The sequence below is a fragment of the Protopterus annectens genome, chromosome 14.part0, assembly GCF_019279795.1.
Source record: "Protopterus annectens isolate FY-2018-M chromosome 14.part0, PAN1.0, whole genome shotgun sequence".
Classification (NCBI taxonomy): domain Eukaryota; kingdom Metazoa; phylum Chordata; order Ceratodontiformes; family Protopteridae; genus Protopterus; species Protopterus annectens.
This window is the reverse complement of record NC_056748.1, coordinates 304,703,974-304,725,807: the sequence shown is the minus strand read 5'-3', so window position 1 is coordinate 304,725,807 and position 21,834 is coordinate 304,703,974.

Below are 21,834 nucleotides of genomic sequence, written 5' to 3'. Positions count from 1 at the left end.
AATGGTTGTTCCAACAGTTGCAGATCTGTAGATAGTCATCATATGGCGACACCACTGTCCTGTATAAAGTGTACTGATGTTCACCATAAGATGCATCCCTGTACAGTCCCACATCGGCATTAGATTGATCCACATGTCTTATGACATGAGGACACTGTTAGTAGTATTAATACCACCTCAGACCTACCCTTAAAACAGGCTGCTAGCCTAGTGGGACTAACCAAGGATATATAAATAAATAAAGTAAAAAAATCTTCTAGCAATGACTCCCGAGTGAACAGCATGCTGCAACAGAACATGACTTGATCCACAAACAATCATATCCTTACTGCACCGGACAGGTACACAGACCTCCTACTAGCAGCAATTTTACTTGGAAAAATAAGTACGAGGAACACAAATTGGTGCATGATTTTGTCACAATATCTGGTGGACATCATTGCTGAAAGTCACATGAGCAGTACATGCCACAGTCAACCTCCATATTCCACAGTATTCTGTAATAACACTTACATGTATATAACAAGCACATAAATATGTTTGTGTGTAATTTGCCTGCCCTGTGTCTTCCCAAATTTCACATGGTTGAAGTTTCACCCCAATGGAAAAAATGGTCAAGGCACAACCCGATAAAAATATTATAGGAACATTTTTACAGATAGGCTTCACCCCATATCCCTTTTTAAAATATATTAACTCCATAATTACACATGTATAACCTGCAAAACCACAGGGAAAAGGTAAAAGACCACACATACTCGACCCTCATCAGACCATTAATAGAGTACAATGCTCCCTTCTGCATGTACCTCAAAAGACAACTGCAGCAGGTGGAAATACCACAGAGGTTTCTCACCAAGAAAAAACAGGGTCTCCAAACCATGACTTACGTGGACAGACTGAAAGCCCTGTTACTGTACTCTGTATCATACAGGCTACTGAGATGTAACTTGTGCTTGGCCTACAGAGCAGTCTCTGACCATGGCTTGATGGATATGCTGCACATCTGCAAGTCAAATGCCACAAGAGTCACTTACTCTAGGGTTCTTAACCTAGCCAGTGACATTAACAGAACATGCTGGAGATACAGATATATCTCCCAGAGACTGCCGCTACTCTGGAATAATCTTTTATTTCACATGAAGCAGAGCTCCTTACTGACCCTTTTCAAGTGTAACCTGGACAAATGGATGGGAGATTGCAAATTCACCCATGGGTTGGCACCCATGTCCCTCAGGACAGGGGTAGTCAGTGTTTATCATAGACTCACTTTGTGAATTATGTCCATCTAACCAAGGCAATTGAGGCAACTTGGGATTAACATGGCTAGGCTTGTAAGGGCTCTAGGTCCGCTACCCTAGTAATCTCCTATGAACCTATGAATATATGAACATATGATGTTTTGGTAATTTTTGTTAAAAATTATTTATATTCACTATACCTTATAAATACTAAAACATAGGGCTGGATTCAGTAAAGCCTACATAGTATGGTAAAACCCTGTGCACATTGCGGCGTGACTCACATGGCAGAGCTGTTTTGTATTCAGTAAGCAGCTCTATACACTGTGTAGAGCCACATAAACTTGGTAAACATTGTGGCATGCTAATTACAGCATAAGTAGCTGAATTGTATGCTAATCAACCAATCTAAGATGGAGGAGCTATTTAACAAGCTATAAAGATATCATGGAGACTCGGTGCAGGTTTTCCCTGTGAATTCCAAAACCTATTAGAATACAGCCACTGAAACTACTCTACATGGAAACAATGTTAACGGCTGCTATTGCTCTTATACATGTGTATGTGCAACAGGCACAAGTCAATGCTGCTGCTGCTGCTGCTAATAGACATTGGCCAAGAAGGAGAAGGGTGTTTAGACCTCAGTTAACTTTTCATGGCCTGCATGAGGTAGAAATTGTAGAGTGCTACAGGATGGATGGAGACAAACTACAGGAACTCTGCAACCTCTGTCATCTTCAATTCAGAGTGAGGGCAAACAAGGGGAGCCAATACCTGTGGCAATTAAGGTATGTGCAGCACTTAGCTACAGGAACTTCCAGAGACCAACAGGGAATATGCTGGGGGTGTTGCAGGCATCAGCATCCAGGATCCTATATTAATTTCTGAATGCTATGCTACAACATGCCAGTGATTACATATATTTTCATCAGAGAACAGAACTACAACTATGCAGGATTTCTACCTTGTAACACACTTCCCCAAAGTGTTGGGTGCCAGAGACTGCACGCACATTGAAATCGAAGCACCACCCAGGGGAAAAGGGAAAGGTGTACATAAACAGAAAAGGGCTTCTACTCTATTAACTGCCAGATCATGTGTAATGCTAAGGGACTCATCCTGAATGTGTGTACTGGCAACCCAGGCAGTTAACTTCTTCTCCTTTCAGCTGCTCCTGTTAGGGGTCACCACAACGGATCATAGGTCCGCAGAATGAGTGGCAGTAGAGTTATTACGGTGTCAAGTTGCCAGCCTGGCACCCAGCCTTCCTCAGAATGCACACACATGCACATACTCACACCTAGAACCAATTTAGAATGTCCAATCCACCAGCAGCATGTTTTGGGAATGTGGTATGAAATTGGAGCACCCAGAGGAAACCTACATGAACACATGAAGGACATGTAGACTCCACACAGAAGGCACCCCAGCCAAGAATCAAACTGGAGAACCTCTTGCCTTGAGGGACAATGCTATCCACTGCACCACGGTGCCACCCCAACCCAGGCAGTTAACAGGACTCCTGTATCCGGCACAATTATCAACTGTATCAGAGGTTTTCTATGAGGGATATCCTACAAGGTCATTTACTGGGGGAAGCAGGATATGAACTCAAGCCATGGCTGATGACACCCATCAGAAATGTACAGACACCCATCGAAGAACTCTTTAATAAGGCACATGCTCAAACACAAAATATCATAGACCATATGTTTGGGCTGCTGAAGTCATGGTTCAGGTGCCTAGATACATCAGGGGGAGCCCTGCAGTACAATCCTTGTACTTGTGCTTACATTTTTACTGTCTGCACCATCCTTCACAATATTATCCTGAGAAAACAGCTTCAGCAGAATCACCAAGGGGGAAAAAACACACATCCCACCACCACAGGCAAGGTCACCAGAGCCAAACACAGGTGACCAGTCAGAGGGGGAACAACCGGCTTCTGTAGGTGTAGGCAGACATAGGCATGCACAATATGCCCTCGCCTTGGCCAAGAGGCAACAGATAGCAGACATGCTCACCACCTAAGGAGGTAAAACTGTCATCCTATGCACATACATACAGTAAAATGGATGCCAGGTAACGCTCACAACCTTTACTTACCTATGTAATGGCTGTGTACTGCTAGTATCATACAGACTCAGCCCCGAATTAAAACACTCATAACTGCTGGACTATCAAGGTAAGTGGTGACTCTGGAATAGGAAAATAAATGGCTAATACAAATTAATGGCAGAGCCCTGCATACTGTTACTTGCTAATGTAACTAACTAGAAGGTGGGTGATTTTTACAGTAATGCCATCAATATGTGATAGCACTGACTTATGTCAGTAGACGTGTTTTCTATCAGCTAATAGGCCTCATGCATCAAAGATATGCACATTAGAAAAACATGTAAGAAAGCAGTACAATTTTCAAAAGAGTATCACAAACACATACAGTATATAATAAGCAGTCAGTCGGCTATGCAGCCTGGACATTAGACAAAAGACTTATGTATCTCTGAATCCAAGAGATAGACTCAAGGAGATGGCACAGTTATCATCACTTGTACAGGGTGTGTTGGCGGGGCAGGAGGCCAAGACTGACACAAAACTTAATGAGTGCATATGAGTAAGACAGAAATTTGGATAAATTATCAAATGGCCACTGAGATGGAATGAGCTGTAAGTCTCCCGAATAACCAAAGCAACAGTTATGTGTATCTGTTTCTATCTGGGCAGTCAAGTTGAAATGTGTGAGTGAGTCTCAGCAAGAACACAACCAAACTCTATGCTAGCTCTACATCCTGGTAAGTCAGACAGCTGGGAGACGTGCATGGTAGAGGTAAAAGTTCATCGTCATCACCCCCCGACCACAAGAATTGGCTCTGCCAGGAGTTGCACTGCTATGTCCATGCCCATGGTCAGATGTCCTGCTGTTGCCTGAACGTGAGTGAAGTCTGCTTGATAAGCTCTCCTCATGAGTACGCCAGGACCATAACCTCATGGCTTGCCACATTTGGATGTGGACACCTCAATCAATGATGGAGCAGTGAAAGTAGTGCCACTATGGGAGTGTGATCAGGCACGGCCATGTGGCTAACATCAGATGATGACGCTAACCTACATCCACATGGATTCTGTAACCCTCCCATCATCCTGTTCCATCATTTCATTCATCCAATCCATTGAATCAGACAGAGAGCGGAGGCAGTCACACGTCAGCCTGTGCCACATCTACAACCCTAAGCTTGTCCTCAGAGGCTCTAGTGGAACATGCCCGCACCTTTATGATGGCCCTAAACATATGTTGAGTGGCATATAAAGATACACCAGGATCAGGTGGAGGGTGGACACCAGGCCTCCACCAAGTACCCCTAACAACCCTCCTGCATGGTACCTTGCCCACAGTTTGGCTATGGTCGGAGTCAACTGGAACCAAAGCCACAGTAACCACACTACTCTGATTTAGTGTTTCACCCTCCACCTGTTTAATATCTGAGGGCTAAATGGAATAGGTATGCATAAGCCTACTGACTATGTCCAAGGGAGATACGGGGGATGGTTGAATGTCAACCTCAGTGTCAGATTCAACCTATGCACCCCCCAAATGTACCTGTGTTTGGCCCATCATCAGAGTCTGACAATACTCTGACATCAGGTGGTAAGGTCACATGTGATAATAAGCAACAAACACATAAAAGAAATGAATACCTACAGTAACCATTTAAAACAATTTATATGATAACAAGCTAACAATAGTCACATTATCACAGATGGCATAGCAATACACAAAACACTCATTACACCCACCTCACACATACAGATAGATGCAAATCTCTGACAAATTTTCATCAACAGTCAAATACAAATGTTTGCCTTACCACATGCAGATGACGCCGCACTTGGTAGGGAGGATGGTCCTGAAAGAAATGCAGCAAGGTAAGGAAGCAATCAACACAACTGCAATAACACAGGGGACAGTGAACACACACTTTTTGCCTATAAGTCCTTTAACAATAATTTTAACTGAAACTTGGCTGACATGTCAAAGCAAAGCCCACGTGTAATGAACACAAATGTGTTGTTAAGTATCTTAAGTTATCAATAGGTTCCTCCAGAAAAAAAAAATAAAATAAACACCATGAAGTATTATTTAATTTTTCCTATATTTTACTATACAGCCAAATCTTAAAATAAGCCATATGTAAGTTTACCTGGATCCTCCTCCTGGCACATACTTGTCCTTCCAGAAACACCAGCACCAACATCAATCATATGTTGGTATGCAGTTTCCACTGAGCCCTTTGGATCTCTGACAGTGGCCAGGAACTCTTCATTTGATGTCAGTGGTGGCTCTGTAGCAACCCCCCCCCCCCGTGGCCTGCTGTTCATGGGCAACTGCAGCTGCTCTCCTACAGGCTGATGAAATCTTATCAGTAGCCCTATGATACACCTGATCATAAGTCCTGGTGCATCCCCCCTAAGGCATTCACATCACTGACTGCCTGGTTGCAAATTAGCAAAATACCACTTTAGTAAGGTATTGTTTACCATGGAAATAACAGGATGACTAAACAATTTTGATGGCAAACCTCTTTAAACACACACAACTTTTGTAGTGGCAACACACAAATGGTACTTGCTCCCCCACCCCCAAAAACAACAGGCAAGTTTGTACAAATCAAGGAATAACACATCATCAATTGTTATATATTTTTTCAACACAATTCTCACAAAACAGCTACACATTTTAAACAGAAAAGTCAATTTTATATGATTGACAGTCAAATCTCACTGTGCCCAGCACTCCCCTGGAGGTGCCTATGGGCCATTTTAAAAGCATAACACTCCTGTGTCATTGGCAATATAGTACATTACACTTTCTTGTAACAGCATAAGAAAATTGTAAGATAACCCAGTTTTAACAATAACATTTGTGATAAAAGTTAATTGGCTTTCTATCTGAGAAAGAATGCCTGCCCAAAATGCTTATGCCAACAATGAACTATAAGAAGTCCATACAGCTAAATTTTCAATTTCTAATGCATGTATATAAAACAAATCTTTGTACTATGTTAACAAATCTAGAATGTATCTGAAAAATACAATCATACCTTAGAAGATCAGAAGCCTTTTCTGCAGATAAATCAAAAGGAATAGCAATCTTCCGTGTTCTCTAAATACATGTCTCCTCAACTTCAAGTTCCATAGCTACACTGTCACGTTTGTATACTGTAGAGTCAGGCCTCTGAGAATAGTGAAGATGCAAATGAGGTGTGAATTCATTAGAATTGCTGAATCCCAAATTTTTGCCATCATGTAGTAGGTATAAACATAGTGTAGGCGCTACCTCAGTGTTAGTTCCAAATGGATTGCAACTGTGAATGATAAGTGTGACAGAGAAGGAAGACACAACAGCAATTCAGACTACCTTACATGCATTGCCCCCCCCCCCCAGGAAATACTTACAAAGTGTAGAAGTAACTTTAGCAAGCTTTTAAATGGAAGTGAATAGCACACAGTTCTCTTTCTTTTCACTAATAGCCAAGCTCTCCTGCCTTTTTGAAAACTGTTTTTCAGTGTCATGTCATTTTATCATACATTTAAAGGACAGTGATACAAAATGATCTCTATATTGCATGTATGAGAGTATGGCACAGATAAGAGAAGAACAAACACAATACAAATAGAAAACATAGCTGCATTGCTGTAAACAATACTCATAGCTGGTTGTGTGATCACACATTGCAACAAACCTGTAAACTACACATGTACAAACAACTGAGAGTATAGAAGTGTATATGGGTTTTTCATACTGTGGAGGAAATGGGGTTTGCTTGTATGCACACTGATTTGCTTTTCTGCTGCAAAGTTGTTTCTGTGGCAGAGAGATAACACACTCTTAGTGTGTTTGTCAGTTTCATTAGTATGATAGTTCAAATCCAAACTTGTGTAAAAATCTGTAAGATGTGTTAAAATGTATTTTGTAATGTTGTTTATGTTTCCTTTTTTAAATTTTGTTTAAATATTAATATTTGTATGGCATGCGTCTTAGCGCAAATATGGTAAAATGGATGAATAAATTAAAATTAATGTAAGTTGCTTCATGATAAGGACACCATTACATTACAGGTGTAAATCAAATGCGTGTGTAGCACACCTAGTAAACACAATGAAGCACACAGTACATAGCATATGTAGAATAGATCATGATTCAAGTCCCACATTTATCTTTTAATGATGAAAAATAAGAAACACATTTACAAGAATAATACATTTTGAGCTTTGCCTGTCTTGTTTGTGTATTGCTCACTTTCATGCAAACATGGCATAAAACCCCAGACAACAAGCACACATTGTCAATTTCTAAAAAGATACATTGTTCCAACTTTTGCCTTCCATCTCACAAACATGTTAAGTGGCATTGCCCAGTGGTTAGCACGCTCCCCCAACACCTGCAGACAATAAGCAGACTGTCAATTCTGAAAAAAGATGCATTGTTACATCTTGTGCTTTCCATTGAGCCAATATGCTAAACAACATTGTGCAGTGGTTAACATGCTTCCACAACACCTGCAGACTTGTCAGTTTCTAAAAAGATGCATTGTAACATGCATGGTCTTCCATTGCGGAAACACACTAAACTGCGTTGCGTGGTGGTCAGCACTCAGACACAGTACTGAGTGTAAAAAATACACCTGCTGCCTAGCTCTATCTGTGGCAACAGGTGTCAGTTAATGGCCACAATACAGATGAACCAGGGTTCTAATCCAGAAAATTCTAAGTTTTATTAATGCCAGCCCATAAAAAATTAACAATATAAAATAATTATATATAATAATAACTATGTATAGCAGATGGATTGAGCATATGCATGCTATTATATATATTATACGTGTAACTGTAGGTATCAGTACAATCATGGTTATACAAGTAAACATTTCTTTTCTGCACTTTCATGTCACACACATACATGGTTAATCACTTTAATGTGTATATATAACTAATGAGCATGTGTGACAAACATGTCCTCAGTTGAATGACCAGTTTGCACAGTAATAACTATAAAAAACACCTGTTGTCCATCCCTCCCTGAGGCAAATGGTATAAGTTCATGGCCACAATACAGATGAGCCATGGTTCCAATCCAGCAAACTCCAACTTTTAATAATGCTGTTCCACTGTAATTTATATTAAAATTAACACTATAAATATAATTATACATAAAAATGACTATGTATAGCAGTGGCTGTCATAGGAATTATATGTGTGACTGAGGATATCCTGACAATTATGTTACTGTACTTAAAAATGTCTTTATTGCACTGGGATGGACTTCATACTTCAATGATAGTCATGTATACATGAATGCATAAACCAGGATATTGTCAAGTTCCACACATACATGGTTAACCACTCATTCTTAATTGCATCTATACAGTTAATGAGTATATCTGACAAACACTTCCTCTGTGGCAAGGAGGTAAAACACCTCTGTGGAAGATTATGTATTGTCTATTTACATAGGTTTGAATCTCACATTGTACACATTACGTTTATTAATGTGTAAAGCCACCCAAAAAATATGTCAGGTCATAAAATTTATACACCCCAACACGTCTGAATATTAACTTATTTGACAGGTACATCAGTATCTAACCCATAAACTAATACCAACTGTCACATTACCTTTCCTAATTCATAAACTGCCTTCCTCTCTTTTTGGCATTGTTGCTCTCTGCTGAACATCGCTCCAATGTGGAAGGCATGGTTATGCAGGTTTGCGCACTGGCCGTTAAACGCAATATCAAAAATTGGAGGGTAAACACTGTAACTGTTGCTTTATGGCCTGTGCAGACATGGTAGGGAAAAAAAGGAAGGTGCCCAATCTAGAGTTCAAATATGGGGCATAGAGGAGTCCAGCATACTCACTGGATTCCTTGTAAAGTGCCACAGATGTAGGCTATTGAAGGGGGCCTATACTGAGTCTCAGTATAAATCAAAGGCTTGGAATAGTCTTTCCAAAGCTGTCTCCAGTTTGACACACTGGAGAGCAATGCAGGCACCACTTCAATGACCTGAAAAGGTGCAAGCAGGCACAACTCCAACAGTGGTTGGATGAGTTTAGGACTGCTGACATCCCACAGTTGGATAAGTATACATATAAAAATACTTTAAATTATACTCAAAACTGGAGATAGGCAAGACTGGTATGCATAATGCTCTTCTCTTTTTCTGTCCTCTGTATTTTACAGTTGGCCAAGACATTGCAGCAAACAGGGAAGCCCATGCTGAACATTTAGAAAGGCTAACAGATGCAAGAGGTATGTATGCAGCGCAAAATAATTATTATTGCATGAAAAGTAGTTGTCTTCTATACATTAGTAGCAAATTAAACATGTATATCTTAACTATAAAATCAAGCATGCATGTTTCACTCTGTAGCTCAAAGAAATTGTAGAAGTCAGTTGTAACAGTGTATTCAGATGTTATGGGTTCAAATCCCAGAAGTAATAAATACATGCTAAAATAATAAAAAATATTAAATATTAAGTATAACAAAATTGCCATAAATGCCATGTTGTTAACTAAATCTGTACTATTTGAAAAAGTATATGTGCAATATATGCATATTGCAAGGATTACTTGGAACAATTATCAGTCTTAGTTTGCCATTTTTTAAAAAGTATAATTAATGTAAAAGTAAAATTATATTTATATCTTAGTAGTTTAATGTATGTGACATATAATGGTTCTAATTATCTTTTTCTTTTTTTTTCTCTTACCCCACCCCTTAGCTCTCTTTTTTATTTTTATATGTGTGGTCACAACAATTTGATGTCATCCATTTCTGACAACTGACAAAATGATTTCCAGCACAGGGAGGTCGGCCAGCCAGTAAGTTCAGCCTGCCACCCCTCCAGTGGCTGCTGCACTGATGCCCAACACATCTGGGACCCAACCTGGCAGTACTGCCTCTGCAGCCCCTGCACTACCTGGGCCCTCAATATCAGGTAGCATTACCCCAGCAGCTAATGAACTGGAACCCTCCAGGAGTATTGGTGGATGTGGTGATAGTATCACCCACCAGGAGATGCCAGGCATGGTGTGTGAGGTCATGTAAAGTACCATTGCTGCATGCTTCAGCCAGTTGGAGAAGATGCTCACTGGAATGCTGTGAGAGAAAAAAACATCATGCACTCCAACAACAAGCTCAGGAAGGGGACAATGATGACAGTTCTCAGGGTGGGGACTAGATTCTCAATGTCCCCATGCTTGACAGACATGGGCATCCAATGTCCACTCCTTATTCCCAATCAGGGTGTCCCCCAGCCTTTTGTGTCCCTCAACATCCCTGTCTCTGTCTTATTTGTTCTGTTTACAGCTGCTTCCTCACCTACCCGACTCACCTGACCCTGCCATACCTATGTCTCTTACCCAGCATTCCTCTCTTACTGAAATTAAATAAAAAATGGACATCTGTCTCACAAAACAAACATCATCACATATATAACTTCCGCACCGCACATGTGTCTTCTCGACACACTTGATTCAGTCCAATTGGCTGTACAACATGATTGTGTTGTTGTCACCCATCTTTGTTGTGGTGGCAGTCTAAATTCATCCAGTATTCTATCCATGGTCATTTTACACTGTTGAAGAAGTGGATAACTATTGTTCTTTCCTAATTTTCTCCTGCACATTTCTATATTGCTTCCCTTTTGTTCTTCCCCCTGTTGCCCCTCATTTCACCACTTTCTTATCTATCCCATTTTCACATCTACCCCATTTTCACACTTTAATATGATCAAAAAATATAATCACACACCACACACATAAATAATAAATCCCTAATAAAGGCCTTCACTTTTTGTCCTCTTCATTTTCGCAGAGTTTGGCATTGCACACAAATGCCAACAGATGGTGAATGGCTCTTCATTTCTTGTGGCATGCTGCAGTTAACTCCATGCAATGCTGCTTAAACCCACTGCACTAATGAAACACACAGTTAAAGCAGAATAAAGGCACTCATTTTAAGTATTTCCTACAATATTTATTTAGGCTGATAAATGTATAAATATGCAAATCCATATGAATACTGTTGACATAAATCGAGTAGTGTTCATTTTTATACGGTACCTTACTGTAGTCATTCACTCTCACATTTTCACAGGTTATCACTTGTAATTATTTAATGCCATCCTGAATACATATGTAAAAAATTAGACTGAGCTGGATTCGAACACTGTATCATTTGTGATCAAAATAAGAACTCACTGCTGTTACACCTGCTACCACAGAGACAGCTATGCATCAGGTGTTTATCTTACACACAGTACTGTCCAAAGTGCTGACTACCATGCTTCAAGTGTTTGCGCAGAGGAAGGCAAACCAATACAACTATTATAATTTTCTCAGTGAAGCAGCGACCTGCCTTAACTCCATGTAAATTGGAAAAGCAGTACTAATAGTCCTTCATTTCCTAAAATATAAGGCACATTTGCAATATAAACTACATTATGAATGCCATAATATATGTCAGCTATTTCTACCGTAGCCTATATGGATAAGTACTTCTCAAGTTCAAGTAGTAGTCATTAAATGTGTATCTCACATGCGCAAACACTTTTCCATCAATCGCACAAACCAGTTGCTTATCAGTGCCCTATGTAATGAGCTGATTGCAGGAGTTAGTATGTTTACTGCCCATAATAATCCATGTAAAACCACAACCAAAGGGAAGGCACTTGTTACTGAATGAGCACATATTTACTCAGACAGACTCATGTGTGCCCTGCACCCATGCACTTAAAAATAGTTATGTCAGTACTAGTTTCCATATGTCAACTACACTAAAGAAATAAATAGCACAACTGCATTGTTACATCATCTAAAGCTTTATACTGGCAATAAACCAATTTGCACTTCCTGTCCTAACTTACAGTTTTGGACTGATTGACTGGTTCCAAAATATGTTGGATCAGTTGGACAGGAAAACAAGAAGGATGCGTTATGCTTAGTAAATGATTTATAAAAATCAGTGTATATCAAGACTATATATTTCTCATTCTGAAGGAGGTATGGAGCTCCTTGAAATCAATTACAGATAGATCTTCAACCATATGACTTAATACGTATCTGCTGACCTTACAAGACCCAAACATATGAGTTTTAAAACACAAGGAGAATAAGTTTAAGATTACTTTCCTTTTTAGTTTAGCAGAAGCATATCAGTGCCAAGCAGGAAAGGAAATCAAACCAGAAGTAGATAAAATTCAGGTAGCAACTGAATGTGCCAAAAAAACAATGAAAGAATATAAAGTGAAGGATCAGATGAGAAGGCAAGAAATGTGGAACATGTATGTAGCTGCAAGTGCAAAAAACACTTTGAACAACTTCATGTTCATCAGGATCGAACACAGGAATGGTTAAGGAGAGGTGAATTTAAACCAAAAGATGAAAGGTTAATATTGGTGCCCAAAGATAGTTGACTACGTACGTGTTGGATTACAAAGTCCATTGAACATATGGGTGAAACAGAGAAATGTAGGTTTTGTAAAACAGAATTTGAAAACAGTTACATATCTTGTTGCTGATTGTGATATACTAATGGCTGAAGGACTGTGTACAGAAAGGCATAATAATGTGGCAAGACTTGCACTGGGGATTGTGGAAACATTATAATATTGAAGTAGCTGAAAAAACATTGGAAACATGAGATGCACAGTATTAGAAAATTATGAAGTTTTTATCACATGGGATTAAGATTACCAACTGTTCAAAAAATAGATGTGAGAAAACCAAATATAGTACTCCATGAAAAGAAGAAAAAAGTAGCATCGATCTTTGAAACTGCTACATCCATTGACTACAGTGTCTTATGTACAGAGAAACACAAAGTCATAAAATACAAGGATTTGCAAGCGGAGATGAGGGCAATGTGGAAGAGGGATACCCAGACAGTTCCAGTAGTAGTAGCAGCAGCAATGGATCTTATAAAAATGAATTTACAATCATACTTAGATATGCTACCAATACATGTAAGTCCATATTAATTACAGGAGTCAATAATGGGAACATTGTGGGTGCTGTGAAAAGCACTTCTAGCTAACATCAAAGATTGAAACAATACTAATTTCATTAACTTCAGTCGTACTCTGACTTAGGAATGGGGTCCATACCCAGCATGGTAGTAGAAACCCAAAAGGCTTGGAGAAATTAAAAAAGAGAGAGACGATAGATATTCAGATTGTCTTATACACGTAATAATGTAGACATCAGTTCATTACAAATATGAACATACGTATGTACACAGCTGCATCCATGCAAATCACAAAACATGTGTGTGTCTGTGTGGGACAATAAGTGTGTAATGTAAACAACATACTGAGAAACAGCTACAAATGTCTCAGTTCTGTTGCATGTATTCCTGACAGCTTTTTGCATCTGGTCTGAGAAGCTGTCTTTTAAAGTATAACTGCACATTGGAGACAAACAGAAAATACAAAATGAGCACGTTTGCACACCACTCTCATAACACAATATGTTACCCCATCAGATAATGATGATGCAATTGTCTATAAAGACCAGTATGACAAGGCAAAACCATACTTCAGGAATGGTGCAATCATTAACTACAGTGTTATGTGGAAGGGAGCAAAATACTTGCATGTGGGTTAACTTACCACAGCAGCCACAATAGCTGTGTGTCTCTATGTGTGAGTAAGTGTGTGTGCATAGTCAGATGGACATCAGTCTGTATCTTACTGCTATCAATCCAGCTGCATGTAGAAATAATATTTTGACAGTTATACATACCTTCCAATATCGTTTCTGAAACATGCAATGATGCTGTCCACTATAAATTGTCCAGCAGCAATATAAAAGTCAGACTTGTGATGTAGTGCTTCTGTTAAGTTCTCAGGCTTGTGTAACTAGTTAGGTAGGGGTTCTAATCTCACTGCAGTCAACTGGTGTGTGTGTGAGTGTGTGTGTGTGTGTGTGTGTGTGTGTGTGTGTGTGTGTGTGTGTGTGTGTGTGTGTGTGTGTGTGTGTGTGTGTGTGTGTGTGTAGTCAAAAGAGCATAAGTCTGCATCCTACCGTCAGCAATACTGTCACATGGAGATCAAATATTTTGACAGTCATAAATGCCTACACATCCATTTCATACAGACCTCCTGACATCTAATGATGATGTTGCCCACTATAAATTATTCAGCAGCAATGTAAAAGTCATACGTATGCTGTGGTGCATGTGTTAAGTACTGAGTCCTTAATGGGACAATCCCAGCATTTAAAATTCGGGTCTACTCTAAAGCTGACCAAAGTCACACCCACTTTACCACGTCTCTCACATTCCCACCCATGGTATCCTTTTTCTTTTACATATCCTGTACATATTCAATTCCAGTCCTATTTTTGCTTTCAGTGTCAACTACACTTTGTTTTTACTATCCTATTGTTGAATGCCCATAGTTTTGGTCCATTTTTATAAAATTGTGTTTTTTCTGCCAAATTAGTTGCAAACCATAACCAATTGTTGTTAGAAAATAAAGACAGATATTTCAGTTTCCGATTTCATACCCTTCAGAAAATTCATACTAATGCAAAACCTGTTATTCTATCAACTTTCTAAGTTCGTAAGAGAAATATTTAAAAAATGTAGGGAATTCTGGATCTAAGAGGCTGACAGGTATGCTAGGGTTCCTCCTGCTTTGCAACTATTCAGTACATTAGTAATTAAGAATTAGAATGATCATTCATTGTGGTTCGTTTTTATAGTAACCACAACGAATGATCGTAAAAAGAAACTTTTACTATCCAGAGCTTCTGCCCCCCCCCCCATTATTTTAGACTTTGTCCAGATTACTTATACTAAGAGGCTGACAGGTATACTAAGGTTCCCACTATGAAATATCCTTGTAAAAAGACAACTTTTACTGTCCGGAGCTGCTCTTCCCCCCATTATTTTAGACTTTGTGCGGATTACTTGCTTTAAGAGGCTGAGAGGTAGGCTAAGGGTCCTCCTGCCTTGCAACTATTCTGCACATTAATAGTTTACTTTTTAGAGTGATTGTTCCGGATTATTTACAGTAAGAGGCTGACAGGTACGCTAAGGTTTCTCCTGCTTTGCAACTAATTTAGTGTTTAGCGCAATCATTCATTGTGGTTCATTTCTATAATAACCACAATGAACGATCATAAAAATAAACTTTTACTGTCCAGAGCTTCTGCCCCCCCCATTTTTTTAGAGTTTGTCCAGATTACTTACACTAAGAGGCTGACAGGTATGCTAAGATTCTTCCTGCTTTGCAACTAATTTGGTTTTTAGAGCTATCGTTCATTGTGGTTTGTTTCTATAGTAACCACAATGAACAATCATAAAAAGAAACGTTTACTGTCCGGAGCTGTTGTTCTCCCCATTATTTTAGACTTTATCTGCATTAGTTGCTCTAAGAGACTGACAGGTATGCTGAGGCTCCTTCTGTTTTGCAACTATTCTGTACATTAACAGTTTAGTTTTGAGAGTGATCGTTCATTGTAGTTCGCTTCTATAGTAACCACAGTGAACAATCATTGTAACAAGAAAACTGTCCCGGTCCAGAGTAGTTGCTTGCTTATTACAATCATTTTTGGAATTTTGTAGGTAGCGTATGGCTATGGGAGAGTTTTAAGAAGCTCTCCAAGGTGGGTTGACATGTGAATTTATCCACTGGTAGAGTGGGCAGTCAGGTTTGCAGATCTCTGCAAGGAAGGTCATTAATCTGGTGAATAAACTATTGATCCTGTATACCATGCAAAAGTATAATTTGGAGCTTATGAAGGGATGGTGAAACGTAACTGACCAGTCTGCTGCCAGTCACACACAGTGATGCATATTTCCGGGTACACTGTTGATCAGTAATTGCAGATCAAGGAGGAGCGACTGTGAAACCCCATTTGTCTGTTAGCCTGGAATACATGTTGTCTTTTAGCAGTACTAAATTTCAGAGTTAGTTTTTGGATAATAAAAAGATACATTTTGGTTTTGTTTTTGCTCATGGCCAGTTGACATGTTTCAGCTGCTTCTTGTCTAAGTGCCAAACAACGATTTTACTTATATTTGCCTTAAAAAACTGTAATTTTTTGTTATTTTGCTATTAAATTACAACTGCAATGCAATGTCAAATTCTGAATTCTTGGCATTTGTGAGCCTCATGCCTTTTAGGTTGAATATAGACTCAGCAACTATATCAAGTGCTGCACACAAGCAGTTTCTGAATGCCATGTTAGGATGGTACCACAAGAATTGATCCATCTATCCTTTTTATTACCTACTTTGACACCAATCAGTGCTTATTGTAAGACCCTTGTGTATGATGTTGACATTGCTTACAGATTCTATGACCACTCACAGCTTGCAGTAATCAGCAAACTCTGTCAAACACAGACCTTTATTTTTTGCTTGAAACTCAGACAAATAGATTCCAAACAATAGACGTCCCAGGGCTGATCCCTGTGGAACACCATTGTTTACTGGTCTGCTGTCGGAGACGTATTCCACTATTTTGACTACATGGACTCTATCAGTATACCGATTAGCGACCCATCTAACAATATAAGGGTTGATACCTAGCAGCGTGAGTTTGTCAATAATGCCTGAGTGGTGGATAGTTGTCAACAGCCTTGGCTAAGTCTAGGTAGGTTGTATGCACAGATTTCCCCTTGTCCCAGGCATTGGTGACTGTCTACAAGAAGTCCACCAGGTTTAACAGGCATGAACTCCCTTTGAGAAATCCAAACTGAGTAGGGTCAAGTGTTTGGAGATTACCTACATCTTTGTTGATAAGGTCCGTGGTGATTCGATCCATGGCCTAGACAGATAAGGCTAGACAGGCTAATAGGTCTATCGATCCTGAGGTCAGTGGAAGCACCAGCTTCATGCAAGGTGATATTGGTGGGTCAGCTGCGACAAAGCCTGTGTTTAGACTATGATTGAAAACAGTACCTAATGGTGTTGCTAATTCTTGTCTGAACCCATGTTAGACACAGCCTGTGATGTCATGAAGCCCCATAGATGCTGTGTTTTTGGCCTTCGAGAGGTTGTTTACTATCTGCTCTTTAGAGAGACAAGGTATGTGATAGGTGCCATGGTTGTCATTGGTGTACACGTGGTGGGGACAGGGGAGTGAGGTTTTCACAAAACCTGTCAGCTAACAGGTTAGCTCTGTCCACAGCCTCAGTATATGTGGTATCAATAACTACCAGTTCTGACCAAATCTGGGCCTTTCATTTTAGATTACGGATGTCACTAAAGAACACCTTATGGGTGTCCTAAGTTGAGCAAGCTAATTTGCATTAGTAGTTTGCTTTGGAGGACTTCACAATGAAGTCTTATTGATTTGTTTATGGTCAGGAGTCCCTCATTTTAGTGCTCATCCCCCCCCCTTACTCTTGTACAGCAATTTCTTAATCTCAGTGTAAAGTCTCTAAATAGCAGTTGTCCACCATGCAGGTTTGCTCTTCCTAGAGGAGTTTATTTTGGTCTGATCAGGTATGGCCAAGTTAATGCAGCTACACAAGTGTTTGTATAAAGCATTTGTGTAGAACTCGCCATAGTTGCTAGCTCAATCTGATGCGGGAGGTGCATTGTAGCTATTTAAACCATCCTGTAAGAGGTTATAATCACCTTTGGAAAATTTTTTAGTGAAGTTGTTGTTGGGGTGGGGGCTCAGGTGTAACAGTTACTTTGAATGAGACTGATCTGTGGTCAGCTTTCACCAGGAAAGATCATACAGTGGGGCTGCTCCAGTGGTCTACCATATTGGTAAGCACCAGATTCATGATGTGGGGACCCCTTGTGGTGGTCTCAACCAGCTGGTTCAGGGCACTGGAGGTAACAAAGTCAATGAACCTTTGGGCAAGTGATTTTGAGCACAAGTAATTTACTCACTCAATGGCTTATGAGTTAAAGTCGGCCAAAATCATGGTGTTTGCATGTGTCCTGATAGACTCAAGTCAATCCAAATAGGCAGAGTGGGTGCCCTGATACATGGTGGGGAGTTGATAGCTTGCAATGACTTGAACAGGTGTCCTGCCAATAGTTAACTGCACCTGAAGTATCTCCGGGGATCGCACGGTTTAGCCATACTGCAGTTTGTGGTCTGAACTTATGGAAGGAGGTGTAACTCAGTATGGCTGGGGTGCTCTTCACAGACTTAAATCCAGTCTCCAAGACTGTACATATGTCTGCATCTTCCATGGTGAGGACTGCTTCCAGTGAGTGTACTTTCATGGTATGACTCCCAGCACTAAACTGCATAACCCTGAGGTTTTCTATATGGAATTATTATGTCGGGAATTTTGTCCTTGAGACATTACCTAAAAAAGGCAGTATGAGGTTGGCAAGAGACTGATCCAATAGCTGAATTTCTAGGGGTGACAGATGAAGACCATCTATGGCAAAGCATTGAGACCTGTCGAACATGTTGTTCCAGGCTGACAGACACTACATCCAGTCAGAATGACAACAGGAAATAAGCCGCTTATTTAAGTCAAGCATTTTCTGTTTGCATTGAGGCATCATCCTAGGTGAAGGCAGACTGCTGCTTAAGCTAGGGACATACCTGCCTGAGACACACAGTCTGACAGCTCCATCATGTCTCTCTTCATACAGTCCACAGAGATATGTCTCAAGTTGTTCACACTAACATTGACTATGATGGAGTCATAACAGTAACTGATGTTGAGACACTTGAGTGCATGTGTGATATGGTGTACCCTGGCACCTGACAGACAGCTAACCGTGACCTTTTACTTATCTAGCCTGGTGAGAGAGACATCTATGTGTGTCACACAATAGAATCACCTATGACTAATATGCTTAGTTTTGTGTTCTGCCTTATGGGCTTGACAGGTAGGACACTGGAGATGTGCAATAGTGCAGCCTGTGTTCTGCAGAGGAATTATTTCATGTTGCATTTTTGTATTGGCATGGTGTCTAGTATTTAGGTATGTTTCTGGTGAGGACCTCCACATTTGTCAGTATGTGTGGTATGGGTTTGAGTGGTGGAAGAGGTGAGGTGTGCATGCTGACAATCCGCTCATTGTCATATGTACTGGCTAGTTTTTGAGAGAGCATCTCTCACTATTTGAGTTTCTGTGGACTAGGAGTTGAAGGGTGTCAGTGAACATGAGGCAGTTGCTACACTGCTTCATGAGGGCCATGTTGACCAAGCTGCCTTGACACACTGTGGTAAATTGACCTTCATTAGTGTTAGGTTATGAGGTCGCCAAAAGAGGTCACACTTAGGAAAGGCTAGTGAGAGAGAGGTGTGTTGGTACCTCAGATGATATTCTTAGTGTTCCACCTTGACAGTAGAACAGGGCCGTGAAAAACCTCTGGAGGACTACAAGCAAAGTGCTAAGGGAAAATTTAACAAGCAAAACATTTTGGTCTATAACCATTGCTATGCAGCAGTGCACGATGGTGTGCTACATGCAAACAATGAAGCACTGCCCAAGACGTGAAAGCACTCACCTGTCCATACATCGAGTTCACTGGCATTGTCTTTTCCACTGTCTGTGCTCCTGGTGTCAGTTCTCCCTTCCTCTTGCTTTGGACTGTATTGTGTTTCTCCAGCAAGGTCAAACTTTAATGCAAATGGTGAAAGCTTGCTTGTCTTATGAAGAGCTATCACAAATTGTGTGTGTTCATTGTCAGATTTCACAGTTGCTGTGCATGTTACTCCTTTTACTATGCATATGTGAGACACATCACCAGCCTATCAAGCATTAGCTGGATCAGTGCCTGGACAACCAAGGTTGGTTGATAGCCTTACAGTACTCACTGTACATGTATCAGCTCTTCTGTCTTTGAGGGGTCAAGAATAGGTCAGGAACAATACAAATGGAAATGTTTATGTAAGAATTAAATATGACAAGGTTATAGGTAGATGAGGCTCAATTACTAACAGTTAGGATAGGAGGAGATGAGATAACAATTGTGCTGTATAATCAATCTACAGGAAAGTACCCAGGAATAGATGGTGGAATAGATGGTATTCCTGTGGAGGTTTGGAAGCTAAGAGGAAAAAACTGATAAAGATTTGGAAGGCTTTGTTTAACAGTATTTTAAGAGAAGTACCACAGTCCTGGAAGAAATCAGTGGTAGCTATAATACCTAAAGAGGGTAGAGATCCATCCGATCCAACTTTATACAGGCCCATTTCATTACTAAACCATGATTATAAAGTGCGCATGTCGATAATTGCTAAAAGAATGGCAAAAGTAATGCAAAAACTGATAGATATTGATCAGTGTGTTTGTGTGGAAGGGAGGCAAACATTTAACAACATTAATAGACTATTGATGATCCAGAGAGAAGCAGAATGTAAGAAAATACCATTGCTGTTGGTGGGTCTTGATGCAGAGAAAGCATTTGACAGAGTAAGCTGGGACTTTTTGAGCAGGGCAATGGAAGCATTTGCATTTCCTGAAAGAATTAGAATGCTGATTAGGAGAATATGTGAAGGATCAGAGGCGAAAATTAAAGTGGGTGGGGTCCTTCCTTGATAATTTCTGTTTGAGCAGACGAACCGGGCAGGGGTGTCCTCTTTCACTTTTCTTAACTGTGATATATTTAGAACCACTGACAAAGAAAATAAGGGACTCAGCAACTCAAGGATATAATTGGTATGGTAGCCAACAAAAGCTGGCTTTATTTGCAGAGGATATTATTTTGTACCTGACAAAATCCGTAAAAGACATTACAGTGCTGTGGAACATTTTGAGACAGTTTCAGATCTTTTCTGGATACAAAATTAATAAAGCTAAAACAAAGATAACTGAGATAAACTATGTACTCTCACATGAACCGGTTCAGGAATAGCCATATTTATGGGGACATGGTAAAATGAAATATTTATGAGTGTGGATTAAAAATTATTCTAGTGTAGCAGCTAAGGATATGTGGGAAGAGACTAAACAAAAGATAATAACAAAAACTGAGAAAATGGAAGCTTCATTACATGGACATGGATAGTAAGATACAAGTAGTTAAAATGTTTTTGGCCCCTTTAGTCTTATACACAGGTCAGGCATCCTGGATCCTTGGTAATCTGTCTGGGTAGAAGGATTTTATAACAGCCATAAAGACATGGTGGTTGCAGAAGAATTAATTGCATAGAAAAGTGCCCCAGGTCTCTATTAACTGCACTGACATTGAGGGGTTAACTTCTTTGTTGCAGTTATGAGGGTGCTTTATTTTCCACAATTTTTGCATTACTGTTACCCCATAGTCCTGGCATGATGTGTTTATACATAACATACCATCTTGAATGATCCTTGGGTCCACTAGAGAGTTTATGATAACTTTAAGTGAAGCTGATAAGTCAAACACCCATGACATCAGCTTGAACATCAGATAAACAGAAGCCGAGTCAGAGCACGCTAAGCACAAAGTCCTGTGGGACTCCAGACGTAATGAGTCTTTTGGTGGAGACAGTGCCCCTGGACTCGAGTCAGTGGATTTTGTCTGATCACTAGTTAGATCTGTAGCAGGTAACATTTAGATTTACTTTCAGTTTGCATTAGTTTGTCAACATAACTGAGTGTGGAATAGTAT